Source organism: Triturus cristatus, chromosome 11 (assembly GCF_964204655.1).
Source record: "Triturus cristatus chromosome 11, aTriCri1.1, whole genome shotgun sequence".
Lineage (NCBI taxonomy): Eukaryota > Metazoa > Chordata > Amphibia > Caudata > Salamandridae > Triturus > Triturus cristatus.
Window position 1 is genome coordinate 711,973,534 of NC_140594.1, and position 19,986 is coordinate 711,993,519.

Below are 19,986 nucleotides of genomic sequence, written 5' to 3' on the forward strand. Positions count from 1 at the left end.
CAGCATTCTGCTAGAGATTGTTAGTGAGATTTTAGAGTGTGCCATTAGAATAGAATTGTAGTGAATATCTACATAATAGTTCCTCTTATATAAGACTGCTTACCACCATCACACCATAAACTAATTTAAGCTTGTGATGACAATTCAGGGCGCAAGAAAAAAGAGCAAACGTGAGCGGATTGAACTGATTCCTTCCATTTCTTTATACCCTTCTTAAAACGAAACTGAAAATGTAAAAATTTAATTGCATTCTATGAAATCATTGCAATTTTCCTGTCCATGGCAAAAGTAACCATCCAAAAATATAATTTTGTCAGTTTCTCACCATGTTCACTTTTCTAGTTTGATTATATACAAGCCACTTGAGCTATTTGAGATAAGCCTTAAGCTGTGTGTATGAATAGTAAAACAAAAACTTTGGCATACAAAGTAAGCAACAAAAATGTTCGTAAGCTCAAACCTGGATCCATGAAGGATGTTTGTTCAACTTATTCAAGATTTCCACTCTTAAACATGTGGTGTGTGTAATCAAAGGTAATCTCGTCTTCAAAGTGCCCAGATCGCTGTTAAAGATGCTACTGTCACACCGTTAAAAAAAGTGTTTGGAAAAATTCATGTACTGCAAATGCCTGAATAAATAATATGCATCTATAAGAGGTCTAAACAAATTATAGAAATGTTTTCAGAATGGTTAAAAGGTTTCAGAGGCTCTATAAAATAAGAATATCCTAGCCTACTCGCTCAAGCCATCATATGTTACTCGAGATTCACTTTTTTTTACAAGGGCACCAGTGAAGATGCGATATAACATGGTGAAGGCAGGAAGAAGAGTTGAAAATCTCTGTACCGAGTGAGCTTCCATCTAGTTTTTGGAGCCTCTAACCAGCCGATGTCTATCAGGTTGTGTTAAGACTCCTCTAAACATTTACAGCAGCCTCTGCATGCTTTTTTGGGGGGTTGTAGCGGGGCAAGATGTGCCTCTCAGGCAGCTCTTGGTTTGAAGCTGAACTTTCCCCTAGGCCTTGCCCCAACTCAGTTTTTCATTTTTTTTACTTTAAGGGGGAGCTTCTGCTCGGTTTAGAAACGGTCTTAATGTCCTTAAGCATTTATATGATCAAACTGGCACCACAAGAGTTGTTGGAATATATTGGAAACCAGTGTTTTCTTTGCAGTTTGCAAAAAATCCCAAAAGGTTTTTGTGTTGAAACACAAGTCTTTGCTAGTCCACATTGATGCAACCCATTTTTCTTTGCTGCTGTCAAAAGTATTTAGTTGTGATCACCATAGTATCTTCCGTCCACAAATAATATATAGACTCAAATAATATATAGACTCAACTTCAGAGTGGTGCAAAGAATCTACATACTTTTAGGACCAGAGCAAAGTATTTTGTCCTTTTTTAAAGCATGGTTTAATATTACATTTCTGAAGACTGAGTTCCCAATCAGTCTGCTCAACCCTATGCGCTACAGACTGGGATTTTGTTTGTCCTTGCTACATTCTAGTGGACCGTAAGATGGTGAGTATGAGTGAGACACCAGACAGATGTGAATTGCTGGCCTCTTCCCAGAATGTTCCAGGTATCCTTGATAGTGAGCCAGATTGAGGAGTGTTTGAAACAAGAAGCAAAGACAGAACCTTTGCGGCTAGAATGTTTCTCAGTGCTCTTCCCTGGCCCATTGTTCCCTGGAAGGACTATCCCCTGCCCAACCAGAGGATAACAGGTAGTTAAATGGGAAAGCTTCCTTTGTACCCTTGCTTTAGTTTTCTCAGGCCTGAATATGTGCTTCTCAAACCCACCTTTCTGTTCATACTTCGTGCCAAAGACCCTAGCTGAACCAGGCCGATTTGAATAAGTAAGAGGGCAGAACTTCCCTGAGCCGGTCTACAAACTAACTGTTGGTATTTAGTATGAAGGTGTGGCAGTAACCACCACCCAGGGTGCCAAGATTCCTTCACCAGGAACCAGAGTCCCACACCATTGGTGACCAAGGAATACTTTTGTGCGTCACAGTTACAGGAATTACTGATGGATCTTCTTGCCTGGTTCTGGTCCAGAAAGCTAGGGAGGTTCTAAAAACCTACTCAGGATAGCTGACTGAACCCTGCTTGATGGAGGGAGCTGTCCTACTACTTCGAAGAAGACTTTAAGATGCTCTGGCACGAGTAAGACACTGTCTAGCAGGGCGGACCTTCTGGAAGCATAGGCGAGACAAACTGAAACCGCTAGTTCAGCTCGGGTAGACCTGCACTATTCATGCCGACATTTGATATCTGTGATTTCCAGGTGCTCATCCCACAGCATTTGCTTAGCTTTAGTAGTGACCTTGTCTGCAGGGCCTTCCTGAAGGTTATTCTAAATGGGCTGTGGTGAAACATTTGGTGAAAAGCCCCTAGATCCGCACTGGGCAAAGCAACTCCAGACTGTGTCTGTGGACACCACAAACTGATTTGTGTTCAAGAGCTGACATCCTGTGAAGACTACCCGCACCCAGAGTTCAGCTCAGCATCCAGGATGGGCTCCTATCTTTGTTTTGGACACGGAGCTTCCAAACTTCGAGCAGCGCAACTTGAACACCGCCGATCCATCACTTGTGCTTCCAAACTCACTTGAAAGGTTGACCCTGTGCTGAAACTGTTCACGACAGTACATTGATGGGTTGGGGTGACCAGCTTATGATCCCGCTCGTTGACCATGCCCAGAGGACAGCACTGTAGCAGTGAGCCTGGGAACTAGTGGCCAGACATATGCCACTTGCTGCTTAGTAAGTTTAAGCCCCAGGTCACTAGTTATGACAGGATCTGATTGTTTCATTCTGAAAACAATAAACCGTCTGTCCTGGGACTCCCCAAACGGTTTCCACTGCTGGAAATTAGATTGTAAACATGAGGGTTGGAAAAAAAAAAACCTCAGGAGGCTCCATGACTGTTGCTTTCAGAAGCCACTTTTGAGATAATTATAAATGTGTAAAGATCCTAGTTTACCCCGTGTTCTGTAGAAATACTTCAATTTGTTAAGTGTGTGTGTGAACTCTTAATGAACAACATGGGAATAAAGTATTTTGGCAAAGCACAATACATTTGTGATGATGAGCCTTAGCCTCTTATGAGAAGGAAGATCTTCCAATTCAAAGACCAGTTGCTCCATTGTCTGAGGTACTTGGAGTGCCAGTTTAAAACCACCTTACTAGACCTGGCAAGTACTTGGCCCTGTGATGGAGTTCCACGCCTCCGTACACACCTGAGGTTCCGGCTCCTGGCTCCTCCCTCAAGGCTGTGGCGGATGGCGGTGGTAGACGCTACGCGTTTTGCTGATTGAATTGGCTTTCTGGATTCGACCAAGGCGGCTTTTCCCCCCATTTTCCTCGGCTAGCGGTGGCTGAATATATGCGGTTTGTGGCAGCGGTAATATCTACGGGCTTAGTTGTAAGCGGAGCGGGGCAGAGCGGAGCCGCCTCGGTCTCCAAATTCTTAGCAGCTGGGATCAGGTGCTGGAGAAGGCACCGGTCAGTCTGGGGCTCTGCATCGGCTCCGCATTGGATTTCGGACGCTAGGGGCAGCTGCACATGGTGAACTGCATATGGCGAGTCTCGCCTGTGTTTGGATAAGGAGAGCTGCTGGCTGCCGTGGTTTACAGACCCCGAGGCGCAGGGAGATTTGCTGAGGAAAGTTGTCAATTGCTGGGACGTTTAGACCTAGAGGCGCAGAGGCATCGGGGAGGAAGGCGGAAAGGAGGAAAGGTCGAATTCCAGTTACTTCAGGCACCACTTAATTCACCGCTGTCTCTCTTTCACCATTAAAAGTAATGGGGTAACCCAGTGACCCTCAGAACCTGGGTATGTATATAAAGCACAAATATTGGTTCTGTTGGGAGTACGCTCAGTTTAACTGACATTAAATGTTTTTAGATGAATATTAAAGATTTTTTAACTTAATCACTTTCATACACACACATACAGAGATGAGTAATTTGAAAAAAACTGAGAGATCAATTTCCTTTTTGAACTGTATTTAGCTCCACGTATATATGAATACTATACAGACTGACCAAAAAACATATAAATCACGACATATATAATGACCAACAATATATAATGACATGACAATTGACACATATTACATCAAACTGAATAAACATAAACTTCGACAAATATGTTTTGAATGTAGTTGATCCAAAATAAATTGCATATAACACCACAGTAATTGTCTTCTATTTTGAATGATGAAATTGCATGGACCAATCTGATGAACAACGTCGACGTTTCGACCCTAGAATAATGTGTGAGTTTGTACGCATCAATGGCGGGTCTTCCTCAGGACAATAGTCTAAATGTCAGCCTGAAAGTTCGAAAAATTAATTTATCGATCGTACTGTCACATCTGAAGATTTCGATGGACTATGGTCTTCGTCTGTTGAATATTGATTCTTGAGAATTGAGCAGTCACGAGTCAAGTGACGGTGCCGTCAAAACGATCACCGAAATTCGGAGCGCACAGAATTAGCTTCCCGTTCTCAACGTGCCGGACAAGAATCGTTGACTCGTGACTGCTCAATTCTCAAGAATCAATATTCAACAGACGAAGACCATAGTCCATCGAAATCTTCAGATGTGACAGTACGATCGATAAATTAATTTTTCGAACTTTCAGGCTGACATTTAGACTATTGTCCTGAGGAAGACCCGCCATTGATGCGTACAAACTCACACATTATTCTAGGGTCGAAACGTCGACGTTGTTCATCAGATTGGTCCATGCAATTTCATCATTCAAAATAGAAGACAATTACTGTGGTGTCATATGCAATTTATTTTGGATCAACTACATTCAATACATATATTTGTCGAAGTTTATGTTTATTCAGTTTGATGTAATATATGTCAATTGTCATGTCATTATATATTGTTGGTCATTATATATGTCGTGATTTATATGTTTTTTGGTCAGTCCTGTATAGTATTCATATATACGTGGAGCTAAATACAGTTCAAAAAGGAAATTGATCTCTCAGTTTTTTTCAAATTACTCATCTCTGTATGTGTGTGTATGAAAGTGATTAAGTTAAAAAATCTTTAATATTCATCTAAAAACATTTAATGTCTCTCTTTCACCAGCATGGGGAAGTTACTCAATACACGTAAGGCTAAAGCCCCCCGCATACAGGCTAGAGAAACAAAAAACGCTGCCAAATTATTAAATAAAAATGACTACAGCGATAAAGGCGACGTAAAGGAAAAAAGCGACAGCACTGGGAGCTCAGAGGAATTGGAGGAGTCCTTCGCGGAATCTCTGACTCCGATTCTGAACTTAGAGAACTCTCATAGGGTAGAGGTAGTTCGCTCTCCCTTTACTCTAGATGCCATATCTAAGCAAGATAGATTTATGGATGTGCTAAAAGGGGCTAAACCATTTCCTCTTTTTGATAAAAAAAAATGCAGCACTTTGTCAGGGCACTTCCGCTCAAATATCTTCCTCTTCCTCAATTACTCAACCCCCAGACTTACTGCATAAGCCTAACCTTTCGGCATCCTCTACAATTTTGACATCTCTGCTCAAAGAAAATTCTTTAGTACCCTCTGTGAAAAATACGGATGCCGCTCAGAAAGAGGTTCTGATTTCGGAAAATATGGACATAGTTACACCTTTGGCTGATAAGCCATCAAATACTTCTGCTGACTTAGTTTCCAATGTTAATCCCCTTAGTCCTCTGCTAGATCTGGACACAGACTGTGGGGGGAGTTCAGATGTCAGTCAAAGATATGTTGAATTTAATTCTTGATGAGGTCCGCGAATTAAAGAGGTTTCAAAAATCTGAGTTGGCTTTGATTAATCGGCGATTGGAAAAAATGGAGGACCTTTTCTCTACATTCCCTGGCCGACTTCAAGAAGCGGAAACTCGCATTTCTAATTTGGAGCACCAAATGAATGAGGTTAAAAAAGATGCGAGTAGGATTTCTTTCACTACACGCTCACTAGAAACCAAATTGGATGACTTGGAGAACTATAATCGTCGATCGAACCTTCGCATCGTGGGGGTTCCGGAAGGCCTTGGAGGATCCAGTACGCTGCAATGGGCCACCTCCTTTCTAAAACAAAAAGTGATCCCCAATCATGAGGGCGATCTGACAATTACGCGTGCACATCGAGTTCCTGCCCAGCCTTTTCTGAATTCTTCTCTTCCTCGAACAATTTTATTAAACTTTTCAGACATACGGATAAAAGAGACTATTCTTTCTATGGCGATTTAGCAAAGACAATTCTTTGTTAACGAAACTGCAAAATGTCGTATTTTTTCCGATATGTCTGCACGGAGAAGAAAAGAGTTTGTCCAAATGTTACAGTTGTTTAAAGCCAAAGGGACCCAAGCTACGATAGCGCAACAATCTAAGCTTAAAGTCTTAGTGAAAGGCAAATTCTTTGATATCCGACATAGCAGCAGCACATGATCTGCGTAAGGAGATTTCGGCCTCTCAAACAAGTTAGAATATGAGGGGTTTATGACGGGTCGTTTATATGGCTATAGGATATTATAGGTCATTACGTCGGTAGGGGTTAATTGATTGGATGGCTGGGGGGTGGGGGTGGGTAGAGCATGAAGGAGTACGGGGACCCAGGGGGCCCAGGGGGCCCAGGGGTGCTAACTGGTCACCCCAATGAAGTGGGGTAGGTTCCTGTGGTCTGCGTGGGAGGAGGGTGAGGAAGTAGGGCCACTGGAGGGTTGGGCTTGGGGGGGGGGGGGTGATGGGTGGGATAAAACAAAAAATGAAGTTGATCGTGTCGGGTTATGTTTATTTACTTATGTTTTGATTCAAAGTGCCAGAGTGTATACAATGGGGAGGTCTGATGATAACTGTCTTCAATTAGTTAAATTAAGATTTCACTGTCTAATAAGGAGAGTATGAAATTGTTTTCCCTTAATGTTAATGGTTTAAATAATATGAAGAAAAGGCGAGCTGTAGAAATGTGGATTAAGGCTGAAAATCCTTCCGTAATTCTGTTACAGGAGACTTATATTCCCTCTTTTAAGATAGATGAGTTCTCAATGTTCAAATCATGGGCTTCGTTTCGGTGTTTCGCATCATGCGATGAATCTAAGCGAGGGGTGGCGATATTTTTAAATAAGAATATACATGTTGAAATCATTCATTCAGAACAGGGAGGCTCAGGGTGTTGGTGCTGGGTCTCATGTAGAGTCAAAAGCAGACAGAGACCCTTTATTTGTGTAAGCTATTATGGACCACTAAATGATGATTCCAATATGTATGAAGATACGTTCCAATCCTTATTAATGGTGTCAGGGGATATTGTGATCGGTGGCGATTTCAACGTTTTGATGGATCCCAAATTGGACTCAACGTCTCAATCAACAAAACAACTTAAACCTAAAGTTTCCCAAACTATTTTTAATTATAAAAGATTATTGGATCTCTCGGATCATTGGCGTCTAGCTAATCCCTCTAAAAGAGAATATACTTGCTGGTCGGGCAGATTTAAGTCTTCTTCTCGCATTGATTTTTTTCTAGCCTCAAGTAAACTTAGGCCAGGCTATTATAATACGGTGCACAATGTATTCTCGGACCACGCTATGCTCATCAGGGAATTCATTCTCGGGGATACTAGAAGGTCTCCTAAAAGATGGGTTCTTAATAAATAGTATCTCAATGATGAAAAATGGGTCTCCGAATTAAAAGTCGAGATTAGAGAATTCATAATTCGTAATACTGGCACCGCTCCTCTTAGTATTATCTGGGATGCCTTAAAGGCTTTTATTCTGGGAATCATTATTGGGAAAGATGCCGCCATATCGACCGCGGCTAGGGCTATAAAAAACTCATTGGAACATCGTATACAGGTTCTTAGTATTCTAAGAATAACAAAATCCTTCTAGAAATATTAAAGATCAATTAAATGCAGCCAAACGCGAATTCAGCACATATTTAAATGAGCAAGGAGAGGCGTTCTTTCGTAGTCAATACCAGAAAGTCTACGAAGAAAGCAATTTCACGGGTAGATTTTTAGCCTGGCAGGCTAAAGAAAAAGTAGCTTCCAATTTAATTCGGGGTTTAAATTGTCCTGTTACTCATCAATACACAACTGACTCGGATGGGATAGGTAAGATAATGCATTGTCATTATCAAAAAATATATAGCCATCAGCATAAAATAAACCAGCAAAAATTAAATGTTTTTTTGAGGAAAGCTGTGATTCCTTCCCTCTCCCAATCGGAGCAATTAAACATGGCAAGTGGATTCTCTTTGGAAGAGGTAGAGTCGGTAGGGAAAGAACTTCCATCGGGGAAAGCCTCTGGCCCAGATGGGCTACCCGCGGAATTTTTTAAAGTTTTTTTTCCCTGCCTTTTCCAACATTTTTATACAACTGCTTAATTCTATGTTGGCAGGAGCTCCTATTCCAGACTCGTTCCGCGAGGCCACCGTGGTCAGCTTTTTGAAGAAGGGGAAAGATGCTAGAGATCCTAATTCATACCGTCCACCCACTCTTTTAAATTCGGACTATAAGATCGTTACTAAACTACTGGCAATTTGATTTAATTATATTTCTACGGATTTGATTCACGAAGACCAAAATGGCTTTATTGCCGGTAGACAATTGATGACCAATATCCATTATTTGTCGGAAGCCCTGGATTATTTTGAGACACGGAGGATTCCAGCATTAATTCTGTTATTTGATGCGGAAAAAGCTTTTGATTTGGTGGTTTGGAAGACACTTTTTATTATTTTGCAACACTTTCATATTCCGCCAAATATTATTAATTTCATTCGGAATCTCTACACGGGTGCAAAAGCAAATATTATTATTAACTCACTTACGGTAGGATCAGTCTCAGTTAATCGGGGAACACGTCAGGGCTGTCCCTTATCACCGATTCTTTTTGCTTTCTTTATCGAACCTCTTGCAATTGCAATTCGGAAGTGTGCAGAGATCTCGCCTCCGATTCCATTAATGTCAAAGATAAAACTTTACGCTGACGATATCATGCTACTCATTAAATCCGATTTGCAGTCTCAAGTTCGAGCATTTCAGTTTTTTTAGGAATTTGAGACTTTCGGGGGCTATCGGATTAACAAAAAGAAGACCGAAATATTGGTCTGTGGCAATCATAATCCTGAATTATATCCGGACTTAAGGGGCTGTATCAATAATAAACCTAAAAGATATCTCGGGTTTTTTTTTTACATCTTCAGTTAAAGATCTCTATAGTCTGAATTTTGATCCCCTTCTTCAAAAAGTTCGCTCAATGCTCACTCGCTGGAATAAACTACCGTTATCAATCTTGGGCAGAGTTGCTTTGATAAAAATGTCTATTTTACCGCGGTTTAATTTTTTGTTCTCAACGATTCCTTGCTTTCTCTCGGGCACATTTTTTACTAAAATTGAATCTATATTTTTGTGCTTTTTGTGGGCACATAAAACGCCTCGTATTGCGTTGAGTACTCTCTATGAGGATTTAGACAATGGAGGCCTCGCACTTCCAAATATCAGAGAAAACTATAGTGCTTACTTTGCTCAGTATTTGACCCGATTTAAAGTCCCAATTCCAAATCCAAACGTATACATTAGTTTTTTCTTTGATTTAATTTTTTCGGAAAGTCAAATATCTTCCCCTCTTCAAGTTCCTAAATCTCCCAAACTGGTTAGGTATAAAATAATTGCATGGTTTTTTAGGAAGCGTACGGCCATGCTTAGAAGATATTCTCTCTCTCTTTTTAATTCTTCCTCTTTGTTGACCAATTTACTTTAATTTAGCGGGCGGGGGCTGGCTCTGATTTAATGGGCTATTGGACTTAAGTTGGATTTAGCAAAGTGTGCGATTTTTTTACAACATACAAGGTGGATAACCCCGCCGGAGATGCGATTATTAATTTCAGGACATTTTCTGTTAGCCGGGTCTTATAATAAAATGTATCAATCCCTGCAGCAGTATGCTCCCACATCGCTTACTCAGATTTCTTCATTAAACAATGATCTTTTTTTTAATAATACTTTGATAAGGAAACCCGGAGAGTGGAAACGTTGTTTAGCTCAGTCCAGACAAGGCGATCTGGGCTCTAAAGCTGTCAAAAAATGGCGGGAACAAGAAAATCATGTTTTATCATTGAATACGTGGCAAACTATTACGTTTAATTTCTCCACATTAAGAGGAGCTAACTGGCGCAGAATGTTATTTTTTGGAAAATGGCTTTTGTATCGCACGCTGGCGGCAATAGCCAAAATGTACAGTAACTATATACCGAATTGTTTCCGATGCTTGAACTTCGCCCCAGCTAATTGGACACACGTAATTGATTGTAGTATGGTGAAAGCATTTTGGGAAGACATTTTTGCTTTCTTAAGTTCTAATCATATCCGGATATTTTTAAATGTTAAACTGATGCTTTATGGTTTCGATCCGCACCTTAATTTATCTGAATCATTCGCTAAATTGGTTTATATTTGCATGGCAGTTGCCAGATCGTTGTTACTTCAAAACTGGCGCACAAATCAGACTCCATCCATGCATGAATGGCTACTTAAAATGCGAAGAGTAAAGATAAGGGAGCGAAGTTATGCTTTGAGGATTGGGGGGGGGGGAGAAAATTTGGGGGACATTTTTTGAATAAATTGCAATTTTCTTGTCTTTTGATTTTGGAAAACTGTAAGCCAACTATATGCCAATACCAGTCGTTGAAAGCAGGGTATGCTTTATGAGAGATTTCTGGGTTTTGTTATTCTATATTTTGTATTTCGAATTTTAAATATGTATGACACCAATCAATTTCAATTAAAAGAGCAAAAAAAAAAAACATCTTTTCAACTTGATGAAACACTTGTGAGGAAAATTATAGGTAAGGGGCCTCCTCTGCAAGCAGTGTGTTTAGTTATGCTAGAATCCAGCTATATGCTTCAGATAGGAATTTTGGCCGGATAACGAAATTCCAGAGAATTTTTTAGTCCCTCCTTCTGTTTCCCTTCTTAGGAAAATATTGTCCTTTAGCTGCTAAGGAAACAAACGGGTTGCTGCTTGACCTGCGGAGTCTGGAAAACATCCTGCACTTGACGTGTAACCATAGAATGGTGAGACGCGTGCTCTCGTGGAGACTGAGCTTGGATCATAGCCATGCTGTTAGCCATGGCCTACTGAGCAAGGGCACCGTTAACTACTTTATTATGCTCCCTTGTACGGTACACTCTGGACCTGTACTATTTGTCAGCTGGCCATAATTAAACATTTGTTCATTTGAAAAAAAACAAAAAAACCTGGCAAGTACTTGGCCTGAAGAGCTATCTAGTCAGTAGTGCTAAATATACTTCACTAGACCCACCATCTTCATAGATCTTGTCTCCCAAATTGATTTATGTAGGTCACTGTGGGCATTTGCCATTTTAAGGCAGCAAGAGCAGTGAACTTATTCATTGGCAATTCATGCAATCTCGAACCATGCTGGATATGTTTTACTATTTTTCCGATAGCATCCTCAACGTAACATTGTCTAACTCAAGTGCTATGCATTTACCCTGTTTTACTCCTATTTTACTGTACCCCTTGATTTGTTGTATTTTTTTTCGCCTTTTGTCATAAATTTGATTTTTCTTTTCCATTATGTAGTTAAGCGCTCTGATTTTCTTGGGTCATGTTCGCGCTATATAAAACACAAATATAATAAAATACAATTTTAAACTCTTTGACACCATACTTTCTGCAAGCCATTCACTGCTTTGCTTTGATTAAATTACTAGGTCTGAGGTCCTAAATGTAGCACTTCAGTTCAAGGCCTCTGTATATTGCTCCACCATGGAATGCCTCAGAAAGCTTCACCAGTCACCTATAAGCAAGGCTCTTTTCAGCTCTGATATTTTGGAGCTCGGTAATGAAGATGAACTTCATTTCCAAGGTCTGGTTGGAGGTCCTTAAGAGATTGACCACCCGGTCAATAAATTCTTGTCTTTGCTAGACTGTTGGTGAATATCCCTTTAAATTCCTCAAGAAGCCAATCTCGTTCAATTTCTGAGCCGTCCCACTTGTTCACAAAGACTGTCTTTTAGAGGACACATGCACTTAAGCAATCTCTTCCCATACAGGAAAATAAAAATATTCTACGCCCTTATTGGCCTGCTGGCACCTGCTTCAGGAGCTTTGTGAAGCTCCACGGTGATGACAAGAAGTCACAGTATGCTTACAAACTCTCAAATCGCTAAACTAAATGGAGGATGCCCTGTTGGGAGTGAAGGTGGGGAGTCAAAAGCAGTACATCTTTAATATCCAGCCTTGCAAGTTTGTCATCTAAGAAGGTAAAACTTTCATTTGGAAGTGCAGTAAATAAGCGGAGTATTAAAGATTTATTACTGTGTGAAGCCATTTTCCTTCTTTTGATCACGGAAGTGGTTGCTCGCGAAGTCTACTTGACAATTAAACCGCCCTGCCTTCAGTTACATGTCTGTTTTTGTGCTCTCCAAAAGCCTTTTTGACAATTATAAAGGATATGAAGGTGGGGTGAAGGGAATTTGGGGTCCATTAGAACTCTATTGTGGTACCATTATTTTCTGGAATACTAAAAAACTAAGATTTTTTTTCTACATTGTTGATGAATTGCGCAATCGGAGGGAAAGAAGTGATGCTTACCTTTTTCGGGAGTAGCAGTCCTTTGCGGTTAGGTCACTGTTGGCGATCATTTCATCCAATGTACTAAAGAGTATATGGCCCAGGAAAGCACCACAACCCCATCGGAATAGTAAAAACTAGGAGGCAAATGTATGATGAATGTTTTTTGCCCTCCTTAGGCTGTTAAAGTGCTCACATTCTTTTGTGTAGAATTAGTCCTGAGCGTGAGCCGTCCTTGAAGGTGTACTTTTTGTTCCCCTTACTGTGTGTGAAGTTTTGCTAGATAACAGAGTGATGCCCCATGACCTGCTACCAACAGTTTTCATGCCCATCTGCAGTTCCAACCTCTTTCTGCTCAAGTAGAACACCACCAATACTTTAACTCTTTGGGATTACCTGTGATCTTTAGAGGTTACATGGGTGACTACCTCCATTTCCTGTGATGTCCCCAGCTTATCTAAGAGTTGCTGTCCTAGATCTCCATGAAATGCTTCAAAACTTCGCATTTGCAGATAGCGCATTCTTTCAAATGATTGATCGGGATTGCCTCAGAGCCCAGCACGAAGAACTGTCACTCCACTTCTTTGATTTCCTCTGTTTCTTCACCAAATGTCCCATACTGCAGACATGCTGTTCTCACTGTGTTGTCCGGTATCATGTCTTCCTGCTCCATTCCAACCATGACAGAAACTGCATATTTCTTTAAGTCCAGTAACCTCCTCTGGTAATGCCCTCGAACCCCACTTTTAATGCTCGCTGACACAAAGCTCCATTCTGGCTTTTCTGACACTCATGTAGAGAGTCTCCAAGCATCTCTCAATTGCACTGGCTTTTCAGTCAATGATCCCAATCCTCTTATTCATGTTGCTTATAAGGTCGTGAATTAGTGCCTCCACTTGGGTCAAGTTGGCAGAGAGAGGGTCCTATGACTCGTTTTTTTTCCATGCTTGGTTTGAGATAATTTGATAAGGATATGATCAAAAGCTGATTTGTTTCTGTAGCATTCTTGATTTTTACCTCTTAAGAGTGCATAGCCTACAGGTGGTCCTTCTCCAGACTGGCGCTGAACACAATTCCCAGGGAGTAACATGGGCACAGCTCTGTAGAAGGTAACTTGCATAAGAGTCATGCAAGAAGACAGTAAACAGAGGGCCATTCTCTTCACAACTCTCCTCTTCTCACTGGGATCATCACGTTGCCTATCTGAATCTGGAGTTAATTGCTTTGTTTACCCAGACTTGGCTTCCCAGGACCATCTCTGGCCATAATGGCATCCACTCTCAGCCCTTTGAATTCTGAGGCTGGTATCTGATGCATTTGTTTTCAGCACCTTGTCCTAGCTCCTTTGGTTTCCACAAATGGCAAACAGTGGCATCATCTTGTTTTCATTACCATGGGTTATGCCCCCGCCTACCTGCACATTTCGTGCCTGCACATATTGAACAGAAAACCAGGACCAGTCGGTCTGTTCCTCGGGTTTTGCAATCTCTGGATGGTTTGGTGACACCCCCGCACCCTAAGCCACCACCTGTGACCTAGTGGTAGAAGGTGCACCAGAGCTCCATAGAAAGGAGTCCATCAGGGAGCCTTACAGGCTTCGCCCTATTTTCTTGTTTGTGTTTAGGGAGAAAAGCCTGGGCTTGATTTACCTAAATTATGACCCTTGTGGTGGATGTTTTGGACATCACTGCAAAAAATTGGTCAGGATCATCTGTTTGATAAGCGCTGCTTTCTCCCGACCATATGCTTTCTTTGGATATTAAGTCTCCTTACACTCACTCTTATTGTCTCCCATACTGTTAGTTGGGAATGTAATGCTTAATTTTTATATTAATCTTAAAGCTTCTTTAGGGACTAATCTGCAGTTAATCTATTTTATGCAATATATAATGGAAATCCGTACGCCTAAAGATGCTTCAGTAATAGTTATAATTGGGAACCTGTAACCTCGAATGAAAGAGCTGTGAAATGTGGTAAATTTAATTTCGGAGCGGATAATTGTAATTGATATGATTTCATTGATCAAATGATTACAAATAACAGTGTTGATAATTAGGTGTATTAATTGGTGATCAGGAATGGTTATAGATGAATCGTTCCACATTCATTAGAAAGCTGGATTTATCTTGGAAAATCACTCAAGATAGAATTCAGTCTGTATTGGACTCCTGATTGAAATGGTCAAACTGTACTCATAAGAGCGGTGGTTATTTGGTTTGTGTGTGATTACAGAGTGATGGCCTTCCATCAGAAGTACTTTGATAAAGTAGTATTATATTTGATGATGGTAGTCTACCTTCCCAGGAGGCCAGGAAAAGCCCCTCCTAATGAGCCGCCCTTATTCTACTGCCTCAACAAGTAACCATGTATTGGTCCATGAAGAACTGACATAAGCAAAAGTTGATATTTGAATAAATGTGGCCGAAAACTAATAATCCTAACTTGAAGTCCTGAATATAAGACCTGGCACTTAAACTTTAATGAAAATCTCAGAATAGAAAACCGCTGTGTTGGGGTTTGTTAGAATAAGACCTGGTTGCAAATCAATGATTTATATATGAAGTTTTGTCTTCCAGGTACGTCAAAAATGTTTATTTCTGGGTTTGGTGTTCTTTTTGTTGTCTTATTGAATAAATTGCTTTTTGCAGAATCTACACGATAAATGCATAAAGTTTAGTGAAAATGTGTTTCTAAATGCTGAACCAAGTAGTGAGTGAACCAAATTAACATTTTACCTTTTGAAAGTCATCTGTAATGTGCACACAGTGTAGCTTCTGCCATCTATTTAAATTCTGAATATAAGCGTGCAGATAAGTTTATTCTGCTTGCAGTTGGAGCACCAGATGAAAATTGGGCTTAACAACTAGCCAGACATCTTTATAAAAACTAAAGATGCCTTGAATTTGAAATGATATCACCTAAACCTGTGATCTGGAGTCCCAAATGTTTGTGAACTTTTAGTAGTCCTGGATAGAAATTCTAGAACGTTTCCAGAAAGTTCAGACTTATAGATTTTTTTTTGTTTCTGAAGGACCAGCACATGGTACCAGCCTGATGCAAGAATATTTCACCCTCATTGGCTACATGTCCCACTCAGAGTTTTTGAATGTGATATTTAAGCGTACAGCAGCACTGCGAAAAAAGTCACCCATCTCGTAAAACCCTTCTTTACCACAGCTTCTAGCCTGGTCCTGTTTAATATTTTCCAGAAATATTTCAAAGTCCGAAGGCAAAACCTTTGACTGGGGCAAATCTTTTCCGGGCCCGGGTCCATAACCAATCAGAGACATAGTGCCTATGTTCCAGTCCTCTGCAAAGTTGATTGTGATTAACCAATAGCCTGTATCTATTCTTGTTTCATGCCAGTTTGCCTCAGAGGATGCTTTGGTCCTGGTCAACTGCACCCCATTCAATAACATTTGGTTTCAATTCCTATTTCATAGAGGAGATTGTTTGATACTTAGTCATTCAGATTTATTTTTATGTAATTTCAAAGGTTTTTTAGCCAAAAGTGATTTAAGCCGTTACTCATGCAAGCAGGAGTGTGCGCCTGGGCAGGGAGGTGGTGTGGAAATATGGATTTTTATGATCAGTTATGTCCCCTATCTTGGACCCCAACGGTTTCATGTATAAATCACAAATACATGTATGTTTCCTCCAGTTCCAGTTATGAAGACGCAAACACATGTGCGTCCACCGCCAACATGTCCTCTTTCAGATCCGCCGTGAATGGGCCGGATATTCTATTCCTAAGTATGAAAGGCCACCGGCTTTATATGATTCATTTATCCCATTTTACAGTTCAGGCGAGTAGGCCCTGATTCTGCCATTAAGCCTTTTCCTGCCTTCTGCCTCTGAAAGCTCCAGTCTGAGCTCGCATCTGTACCCATGAACTTTGTCCTACTCCCTGCGCGGCTAACGGTGCCTGACTCGATCTGCCTGCTTGCCAAAAACTGTCTTTCACCTTCAAGATTATCTGCTCTGCTCCGCTCCTCATCCAATGCATTCCTGTCTAGTAGTTTAAGTAAACATTCTTCCAGCTACCGAGCAAAAGGCCCGGCTTCTCTGTCTTTATGCAAGTAATTCATAGCCCTGTTACCATGGAATATTCCTACCCCCTCGCATCTAGTGTAGACACTTAGACGCTTGTACACGCACTAACAGTCAGTATAGTCAGTATAGAATAAGATTCTATCCTAAGAGACCTCTTTTTTTGGATAACACAGTTCTTTAAACATAGGATGTTAGATATGATTTGGGATTAGGTTGACATAACCCCAGACTTCTGTCTCCACATGTAGAGCTAAATGTCAAGTCCCCTTCACCCCCTAGTCGCACGTCAATCACACGTCATGCTGCTGCGCGCGCATCTCTGCCAAGTATTTCTGCTGACATTGCGAAATTCTTTCATGGAACCACCCTATTGTAACATCATACTTGATGACGTTCTTTAAGTTACGCCCAGTTACACCCATTTTAGTTACGCATGTATGTTCTTATCTTTATCAACTGTTACGCCTCCTGCATCTGTTTCACTGTAATGCCTATTGTATAAAAATGATTACTTGTCAATAAAGTTGGCCCCTTCACTTCCTGAACCTTCGTGGTGATGGAATATGGAGTCCATCAATTCGAATTGATTTTGGAATAAAGCCCGTTCCGAACCTCTAATACCACGGATTCTGCCTCTTATTTTACTGAGCTATTATTATAGATATTCCGCATCAAATTAAGTTCCGGTAATTTAATTATTTACCACAGTGGGGGGGTCAAAATTCGAGGCTGAGGGGTGCATTCCCAGGCATCCACAGACTGAAATACCTTGTTGGACAGTGTTGCCAAGTGGATAAACCTCTAGTTTAAGCTATCTATGTAGACCTTTGAAGAATGCAGAGAGATGGGAGATATATTGTACTCAAATAGGATTAAGTAAGAGTGTATGATAACGCCCAAGTATTTCATCTTGCATGCGTTTCATGTTTCAGAAATATTGAGGCTCCATGTATTTGTAGATAATTTTAAAACAGGATATCAATTTGAAGGGTACAAACCTGCTCAACCCGAGGAGGGAGATCATTTTACCATATTATTCAGGAGATCATGGTCACTAGCTAACATTTTCCCACGGCTATGGTCTGGCAACATTGATACCAGCAAGGTGAGTGTCGGGCAAGGGGGGTGTTAACTGGGCGTAGGCAGAGTAAAGCATCTACATGCGGAAGACAGTCATGGAGAAATTCTGAGAATTCCGGTCTATACTGCTTTCTACATTAACCTGCTAGTGTCTGGAAGAGTTATACATTTCACAGTATTGTTATGCTGTATTTGAGTTGCTATCCCTCTCCTGGCCCTGGACTAAGCCTTCTCTGTTTGCTACGGTTACCTTTAGCAAGTGTACTTTATTATTTAATTGGGTTAACACCCCCAGAATCCTCGCCGTGTTTTCACGCTGACCGCCGCTAAGGGAGACGCCGAACCGCTGAATCTTCGCTCTGCTGCCTCGCGGATCTCGCTCTCGGCCCTCTGCTGGCCAATGCCGACACCGCAGAACCCCGCAAGCTCCTCGGAACCCTTCCGTGGTGAGTGTGCTGCAGGGGGGAGGTGTAACGGAGTGCTCTTGTTGTGACTGATTGCATCTCCAGCTCCACTTGGAGAGGGGTAGCGGAGGAGGCGGCGGCAGCAGGAGGCAGCAGTGGTGTTTGGAAGGCCCAGCTGAAAAAAAAATAAAGACAGAGGACCAGACGGAGGACCAGGACCAGCGTCCGGTGAGTGGCAAGAGAACTAAAAGCATTTTGGCCATTTTGCATCTGACATACACAAACCTTACCTGAAACAGCAAGGTGAAAATTCTGAATTGAGCCAACTTTGCCAACTATTGTGCTAATCACTGTACTGCCCGGTAGCACGCAGAGGCCCTACAAGGAGGGAACCAGGGCCCCTGACAGAGCAGCTACATATAGGCTACACAAGCTTCACAGGCGACACACAGGCCCTTGGAGAAAAAGCAAAAGACCAAAGAGTAAAGTGCTGAGTGTCCGGCTTGGACTTCAGTGATAACCGGAAGCAAATAGGCAAACAAAGCAATAGGTATCCTTAGTCTGGGCGAATTTGACAAATAACCTGATCAATAACTAGTACTACTAGGAGGGAACGACAATTGCAAACATCGCAGCAAAGGCCTGCGGTGCTGTTAATAATCACCTTTAAAATACAATTGACAAGTGATTTTGATTATAAAGGTTGTATTAAGAAAAGGAAAAATAAAAACAAAGTCAACACACATTCTGAGTAAAGGGAACTAGAAGGTCAGGACGAGAGAGAGCCAGCTGTCCAACAATAAAAAGGAAGAAAAAAACCCAAGGCTCAAACATAAAGAACAACAAAGCAAAAGTGGAGGGATTGGCTCAGCCTCTAATTTCACCAGTGTACAGAATGTTCGAAAAATTCACTAAGATACCAAGTAAATTAGATTTTTTTTAAGATCCAGTGGGTGCAATGTTATCCCACCACGATGGACAGGATCAATTACCATCACCTATCTCACCATCCATACTCACAGGGAAAACAAACCCAAGGAGCGGTCAAACCAATATAAGGGCCAATACAGGACTCCAATCTAACTGGGTCCCAGCCGGAACAAGAACGTAAAGACCATAGGGATCAATCATGGGGGTCTAACATGGACCTGGAATTTCTGACAAATGGAGACCACTCCTCATAAGAGAAGAGGATAAATACTCAATTGAATCAACTATTGAATCGCCTATTAAGCAAACGCCACAAAAACCCTGAGAGCAACTTCAGAACACTGGGGCTCATCAACCTATTGAGGTACAAGTAAATATCAACAAGTAACCTTTAAACCTTACTCATCAAGTGGGAAAAAGTCAAACTGAAAAGGTGTTAGTAAATACAACACAAACATCGACGTGTACAGCACCGTCGCCTAGTATACAAAACATCATAAATTATGTATTTGGAGGGAAAAAATCAAGGCCATGAGAGAGCTGAATCTCACAATATGGTGGCAAAGACACTGGAACATTGGTCCCCTAACAGTAAAGACAACATACAAAATAGCCCAGCAGCAGAAAGTAAATCCGTTAATAATATCACAGTCAAAGACCAGGTTAGCCAAAACTTTGAAAACAGTAACCCAGTAATAACCGACTCAGGAACAATATGGGATATCTTCTTTAAAACATCTCAACTCGCATTAGAAACCCTGAATTATCAATCAAACCAGATGGATGCCCAAGTAGATTTGCTCAACATCATGGCAAAAACAATATCGGGAATTGATAAAAAAGAATTGGCAAACTTGAACACATTATTTACACGAGCTCAAGCATATGCAACCACATTAAACACAGACTGCGCCTGTT

At 41.1% G+C, this 19,986-nt stretch overlaps 1 protein-coding gene across 2 annotated transcripts in view; it reads left to right on the top strand.

Annotated features, from left to right (window-relative positions):
- The window catches only part of STAG1 (STAG1 cohesin complex component), a 1,292,585-nt gene that overhangs the window by 801,593 nt on the left and 471,006 nt on the right, over positions 1–19,986 (top strand). The window lies entirely within an intron of this gene.